The sequence below is a fragment of the Trachypithecus francoisi genome, unplaced genomic scaffold (genome assembly GCF_009764315.1).
Source record: "Trachypithecus francoisi isolate TF-2019V2 unplaced genomic scaffold, Tfra_2.0 Lachesis_group8, whole genome shotgun sequence".
Classification (NCBI taxonomy): Eukaryota; Metazoa; Chordata; class Mammalia; order Primates; family Cercopithecidae; genus Trachypithecus; species Trachypithecus francoisi.
The window spans coordinates 5,057,372-5,064,536 of NW_022681473.1; the positions used below are offsets into that span (position 1 = coordinate 5,057,372).

The following is a 7,165-nucleotide window of genomic DNA, read 5'->3' on the forward strand; positions in this document are numbered from 1 at the left end:
TCCAGCTCAAGTTGTCTCAAGCTCTGACCTCTGCAGTAATCCTGTTGGAGCCCAAGGGGAAGTCCACCACCTGACTCCCAGCATGCCAGGAGGCCCGCAGGGCTAGGGGAGCCCCCAGGACTAATTTGCCTTGATGGCATCCCAACCATTCCAGCGAAGGCTGACCCTGGAAGCCCCGAGGCTTGAAATCACCTGCAGGGCAAGCTGGCCCCTGGGTCTGGGGAGCTAAGAAGAGGTGGGGCAGGCCACTGTGGACCACCCGTCCTGGTCCTTGCCACAGAACCAAGCCCCTCCGAAGCTGCTCTGAGAGCAGAGATGGGGTGGGGACTTGCCACTTTCCACAGATGAGAGGTGGGTGGGCCTGCTGCCAGTGTCCCAGTGTCCTCACCTGCCCATCCGCCCGCAGCAGGACTAAGTGTGTCTGCCCTGAATCTTGGAGAGAAAGAAAATAAATAAATAAGACAAAAAAGGATCCCATCAGATGCCAAAAATGAAGATAACATGGGAGGAAGTTTATTTTGATGAGGAAATCCCTAAATGCTGTTGAAACTATGCTTGGAATGGCTAATTAGCGCTTGGGGGGCTTTGAAGGAAGTGCTATCGCACAGGGCGGCCACCCCCGCCAGGTTTCCCTGGCGCTTGTCGCTTATCTGCAGGAAACGGCTCGAGCTTCTGAATCCGCAGCAGCGCCCAGGGCTGGCCCATGACTCATGCCCGGGCAGCTGGACGAGCCTCCGTGATGGAGACACAGCAGCAGCTCCGGGGACAGCCATCCCTGGGCACTGGACCCGGCCCTGTGGCTGGCTTGGGCAGACACAGGCTCCCAGGGCAGCAGGAAGAGAAGGTTCTGGTAGGTTCGCCTCAGCACACCTGCTGCATCCCAACACACCCATTGGATCTGCTGTGACTCAGGCTCCAAGCATGCAGGATTCATTCAGTGAAGGGGACAGGAGCCTCGAGGAAGTGAAGGCCAGATGGTGCCCCCAGGGCCCCGGTGACACTTGGCCGTGGCCTGAGCATAAGCGCGTGGCTGGTCTGAGCTTCCAGATGCTCCGTCCGCCTTGGAAACAGACGTTTTCCTGCAGGGCCCGTGGCAGAGCCCTGGACACAGGAAGAAAGGGCTATTTTTAGAGGCAAGGCTTCAGAGGTAGGGCTCAGCTGACCCCATCTCATCCTGCCCTCTGACTCCCACAGGAAGAGTCATCGGAAACGCCTGACTTGGAGGCATGCAGAATTCTGCCTAATTCCGCCTCCATTAGCATGCAGGGTTGGGGGTAGTTGGGCCGGGGTGGAGGGGATGCAGAAACTCAACCAACCCTGAACCGAGCCAGCCTGCAGCGGAGACCACACAATCCATACGGTAATAACCTGGAATCAGCTGTGCATTTGTCCAGACTTCAGGGCACTGCCTTCATTGCCATCCGTGGATACACAGCATGGTCCGTTGTATCGGGAGCTTTGTGCTGGGCCAGGACCATCACATGACAGACCTTGCCCTTTCCAAGAGCCACAAAGCCGAGTTTGGGCTAGGGAAGAAACAGGGAAGACAGTCTACCTCTCAATGTCTATAGTGACACACGGGGCTCAGAGGTATGGCCCAAGCCTCTCAGAGCCCAACAAATGGGTAACAGAGCTTGCCCAGCCCCTGTCCTCCTGGATTCCACTGGAGCCCCAGTGCCGCCTGGTTCACTAGGGGCCCAACAGAACCTTCTGGAAAGGTGTGGTCAGCATTGGCTCCCACACCTGAGTGCATGCTGGCTGCTGTATAACGCTGCATTTTTGGCTGCAGTTCTTCCAAAAAAGATTCAGACCCACATTCTCCCTACTTTCTAGCCTCCCACACATGTCACACCCTCAGTCCACTCCCACACCTGGGAAGTCAGGGGCAAAAGGCATGTGCTGAGATGGAGGTGGAAACCACAAGGGTTGGGGGAAAATAAGGAAGAACTTTCTTCACTTCCCCACCTTCTGGTTCTAAGTTTAGAATTTTCACTTTTCACTCACAATGATTGTCCTTTTGCTAATGGACGATCCTCTCTGGATCCAGCAGAAGTCCTGTCTCCCCCACCCAAATTTCCACTGTAAAAGAGAAATCTCTTCACCCATGGAGAGGCCTTGCTTTATCGTGTTCTTCCATTTTGAACTATGAGCTGCTTTCTTCACGACTCTATCTCTTGGGGCACTGAGGAGCTGTTTGGCCGCTTCCGCAGGGCACAGAGAACAAGGGAAGGTTTTGCGAAACTGCAGATGATGCTCCGTGGCAGGCTAAGGAGGGGTAGTCCCTCTAGACCTAAGCTGGGGTGCCTTCTATTTTTAAAAAATAATAGAGATCGGGGGGGGGTCTCATGATGTTGCCCAGGCTGGTCTTAAACTCCTGGTCTCAAGTGATCCTCCTGCCTCTGAAAGTGCTGGGATTAGAGGCATGAGCCACTGCATTCGGCCATCAGCTGGGGTGCCTTCTGCTGCCTGAGTGTTGCTGTGTCCCAGATGGCCAGGTGAGCTGCAAGGAGGCTTTGCGCTGTCGTGTGAGCCTTTGCATACCTGAGCAGGCTCTGTGCAGCCACGGTGCTTCTCAGGCACGGCTGGCACGGCTGGCACGGCTGGCATGGCTGGGCCTGGGGTTTGTTTTTATTTCCTCCTTAACAGCTGACTCAGAAGTAGCTTGTGACTCCCTGGTCTCAGCGATATAAATTCATTCAATCGGCAACCGTGCACAGGGGACCTACTATGCACCAGGCTCTCATCCAGGTGCAGGGGGTGATGCAGAGAACAAAATAGGCGAAAGCTCCTGTCCTGATGCAGCTCAGCTTCTGGAGAGTGGAAACATCATCGTCCGAATGAACAAAACTCCAAAGTCATTTAGAAGGAGATCACAGCTGGGGGGACAATCCCAGGCAGTGGGGACACAGGGAGCCCCCAGAGTTGAGGGGAGGGATTGCTGTTTTAGAGAGAGTGGTCGGGGAAGGCCTTGACAGCTGATTGAGGTTTGAAGGCGGTGAGGGAGAGGGGCACGTGGACACCTCAGGGAAGCCACAGCCCCTGCAAAAGCCCTGAGGCCATGAAATATCCAAGCAGTTCCAACAGGAAGGAGGACAGGACTCCAAGCCCACTGGAACTCCCTCGCTATCCCCCTCCTGATGGTCTGGGGGGCCCTGGACAAGCAGCTGGATGAGCTGCACCATCAGCCCATTTTCTCCCGCCCCCTTTATCCCTCATCATTAACCAACTTCCCTTCTCTCCTCCCCTCCTGGGAGTTCCACCCAGCCCCAACCAGAACCAAGCCTGGGTCCAGCTTTGGAAAGTCATGCCTGGCTGGCAGGGGCAGCAGCTGTGCCCACACAGCATTCCCAGAGTAACAGTTGAATGTGGAGCTTTAGGCTAGGCGTGGTGGCTCACACCTGTAATCCCAGCACTTTGGGAGGCTGAGGTGGGTGGATCACCTAAGGTCAGGAGTTCGAGACTAGCCCGGCTAACATGGTGAAATCCCATCTTTACTAAAAATACAAAAATTATCCGAGCATGGTGGGGCACATCTGTAATCCCAGCTACTTGGGAGGCTGAGGCAGGAGAATCGCTTGAATCTGGGAGGCGGAGGTGCAATGAGCTGAGATCACACCACTGCACTCTAGCCTGGGTGACAGAGCGAGACTCCATCTCAAAAAAAAAAGAATGTGGAGGTTCAAAACTTAGGGTATTTGGAAGACTCCGCAAAGGATGAGTCGTGCTCTGGCCTGAATGCCATCCTGTCCTTGCTCCACGGAAGAGCAGTGGAAATAAATTCATTGTTCCCCACTAGGAAAAGCAGAGGCCATGATAGTGGTGCTATTCTCAGGCCCAGAACAACCTGGAGATCATGCTCTACACCTTTTTGCAGGTGGGGATCTACAGGCCAGAGAAGGGAGGAGGCCTGCTGGGGGGACACGAAGTTAGTTGTTGGCAAAGGAGGAGTCCAGAAACCGGGTCTTCTAGCTTGGATGATTGAAGACTAAAGACCGTTTACAAATATTTCCAGGTCTCTGATTTCTGAGCAAATAGAATTTTTCTTCTCATCACTTGTGAGCCGAAGTTTTAAGAACCAGCACGTGCATCTGGCCTCCATGATGACGGAGGCCTGGGTGGGACTCGATCCTCCATCAGCCTGGGTCCCTGGAGCATGTCTGGAGCAGGCCCTCAGTCCTTACATGTGTGGCACAAGAGGAAGACAAACCTTGGTTATCTGAAGCTGGCGGTCAGCAAATGCCAGCCTGTGGGCATTTCTCAATATCATTTTATAGGAATGCAGCCCACTCATTGATAGGCTGTCTGCCACACTTTTGTGTTACAATGGCAGGTTGAGGAGTTGCGACAGAGACTGGGACTGAATGGCCTGCAAAGCCTAAAATATATATTAAAAGTAGCCAGACACTGTGGCTCACAACTGTAAACTCAGCACTTTGGGAGGCTGAAGAGGGTGGATCACTCGAGGTCAGGAGTTGGAGACCAGCCTCATCAACATGGCAAAACCTTCTCTCTACTAAAAATACAAAAATTAGCTGGATATGGTGGCTGGCACCTGTAATCCTAGCTACTTGGGAGACGGAGGCAAGAGAATTGCTTGAACCTGGGAGGTGGAGGTTGCAGTGAGCCAAGATCTCGCCATTGCACTCCAGCCTGGGCAACAGAGTGAGACTGTGTCTCCAACAACAACAGCAACAACAACAACATGTCACCCTTTACAGAAACCATTTGCTGACCCTGCTGGCAGCCATTGACATCTGGGGGCCTGTTTGTTGCCATAGCATGGCATAGCGCATTCTGACCAATACACTTTCTAATCATGCCCACAACTTCTGAGTGCCATCTCGTGAGCAAAACCTGCTATATTAGCACTGTAGTAAAGCGCTTCTGGCCTGTTTCCAGGGGCTGAGTGCAGAGCCTCCATTATAGTCACCATTTTGTATGTCAGGAAGGGAAGGTCCAGGGAGGTGGCCAGTCTGAAGTGTCCTCAGGCTTCTCCAAGCCTCTGCCACCCACGCTAAAATGAGCAGCTCCTGAGAATTTTTAAGTTTTGTCTGCATTGTGGAAACCAGAACGCAGAGGCAGAAGATCCATGGGCCTTTCTACCCCAGCACTATCCGTTTAAAACAACAGAAGAAAAGGGAAGCCGGCTCAGCCCAGAGCAGAAATGAGGAGTGGTAGGATCCGGCTGCCCCAGGCCGCCCAGCTCCTCTGTCTGCTTCCTCTTTTTGTGCCGGGCAGCCCCCACCTCCCCGGCTCACGCGGCCTGTGGAGGGATCAGCTGTGGGGGACAACAATCTTGTCCAACCCCAGGCCTTGGTGCCCCCGTCCCTCTGTGTGCACCCTCTTCCCGCATGGGTGCTGCAGAGCCAACGTGAGGGGCCCACGGGCAGGGACACCCTTCTCTGCCCCCCACCAAACACAGAGGCTGCTGGGGTGGAACCCGAGGTCCTGCCTGCGGGAAAAGCCATGTGGGGCCCCGCCCTCCGCCTCCCCTGCAGCCCTGGCTTCCCGGGCTCTCCTCTCCCGGATCTCATACCTCACATTCCCCAGCACAGTTCCGACAGGCCCATGAGCAGGGAGTCCTCGTGGCCTGGGAAGGTGGCCGAGAAAGTTTGAACAGCTGCAGAGCCTGCCCATCCACTCTCTCCAGCCACATTTGTGTGTGTGTGTGCGCGTGTCTGTTTCGACCAACCTCTTAGGCTTATGTAACACACTTGGAAGTCAAGAAGCAAGGACTCGTTATTGACAGCCCCAGAGAGGTTTGCGAAACGCTTGCTGTGAAGAAATCTTCCCATTGAGAAAAAGTTCCCTGGTGCTCATGCTCCCAGTGGCTCAGGTATGTCGCTGGGGGTGACAGTGGCTTGAGAAGCAGGGGTCCCCAGGGCTCCAGAGCCCAGCACCCCCTGCCGGGGCTGTGTCGCACCCGGAAATGGAATTGAGCATCACTTTTGACCTCTATGTCACTGCTCATGTCACCAACAAAAACCGACGCTGGTGACTAAGCTCTGGCCACATGCCAGGCACTGTGCTGCCCTGCGTTTGTGACTTTCCTGGGCGCGTGCATGACCAAAGGCTAGGTGCTCCTATGCCCATTTTACAGAGGAGGACACAGGCAAGGCGGTGGGGTCGGGGCCCTAGTCAGCAGCCTGCCACCCCACACCTCCCTGAGGTAAGGGAAAAAGCAGACTCCTCCCCTCCCCACAAGTACAGCTCTACGTGGGCCCTTTGCATGAGTGTGTTTTTAAGCCACTTGCTAGATCCCAAGAGGAAATGAGTGCTCATCCTGCAGGGAGAGGCCAGCATTCCACTGGGCCATTTCCCTTTTCAGAGAGATGATGTGGAGGATTCTGGGCTGTTCTTGGCCATGCCGTCATCTGGGGCCCCAGGAAACTTACAGACCCGAGGGCCAGCGTTTGGGGCCCAGAGCCCAGCAGATAGCCATCTTAGAGGCATTCTCCCCAGGGCCAGGGCTGCTAAACCCAACCCCACATCTCCTACACAAACGCGTCTTTCACTGGGGCTCTGGAAAGCGGAGACCATGTAAATCCAAGAAGATGAAATTGTGTGGGTCTGGGCTGCAGCTACACACTGAGACTCAGCAGCCGAGAGGCCCCAGCCTCAGAGGGAACTCAATGAATTTGTCAGGGAACTGAAAACAGATGATTTCAATCAGCAGGGGAAAAAAATGACTTCATGGCCACAGTTGACCGAAGCAGGCGGCGTTTGGCTGCCAGGCCCTGCCTGGGAGGCGCTTCCAGAAAGCCTGGCCTCTTCCGCAGCCTCTGGCGGGGGTCTGCCCTGCGAGGAGCCAGCGCCGCTCGAGCCGCAGCAAGACCCGGCAGAAGGTGCGGCGGCCGTGACGGGGCGGACGAGCTGCGGTGATAACCCTGGCTCCCCGCCCCCGCGCTTCCTCTCCGCTGCGCTTTCATGAATGGCCCCGCTTCCCAGACAGCCGATTGGCTGAGCCCCCGGCCGCGACGCCCAATCAGCGGCTGTGGCCGCCTGGTCTCCGCTCCGCGTGGGGCCTTGGTCCTGCAGCCGTGAATGGCGCAGCCTCAGCTGCCTGCAGCCACCGCCTACCTTGCGAGGGCCCCCCTCCCCCGAGGGAGAAGGAGCAGGAGAATTTTCCCCCCCCAGACCGTTCGGGGTTCTCGTGCAATTGCGT

General features: G+C 55.7%; 1 long non-coding RNA gene across 1 annotated transcript; it reads right to left on the reverse strand.

Annotated features, from left to right (window-relative positions):
* Positions 1-530: 530 nt before the first annotated feature.
* LOC117080445 lies at positions 531-5,728 on the reverse strand. Its single transcript, XR_004435828.1, has 3 exons — positions 5,537-5,728; positions 1,369-1,526; positions 531-1,101 (listed from the first exon to the last, which is right to left on the reverse strand). It is a non-coding gene; the product is annotated as an uncharacterized LOC117080445 (long non-coding RNA).
* Positions 5,729-7,165: the final 1,437 nt, after the last annotated feature.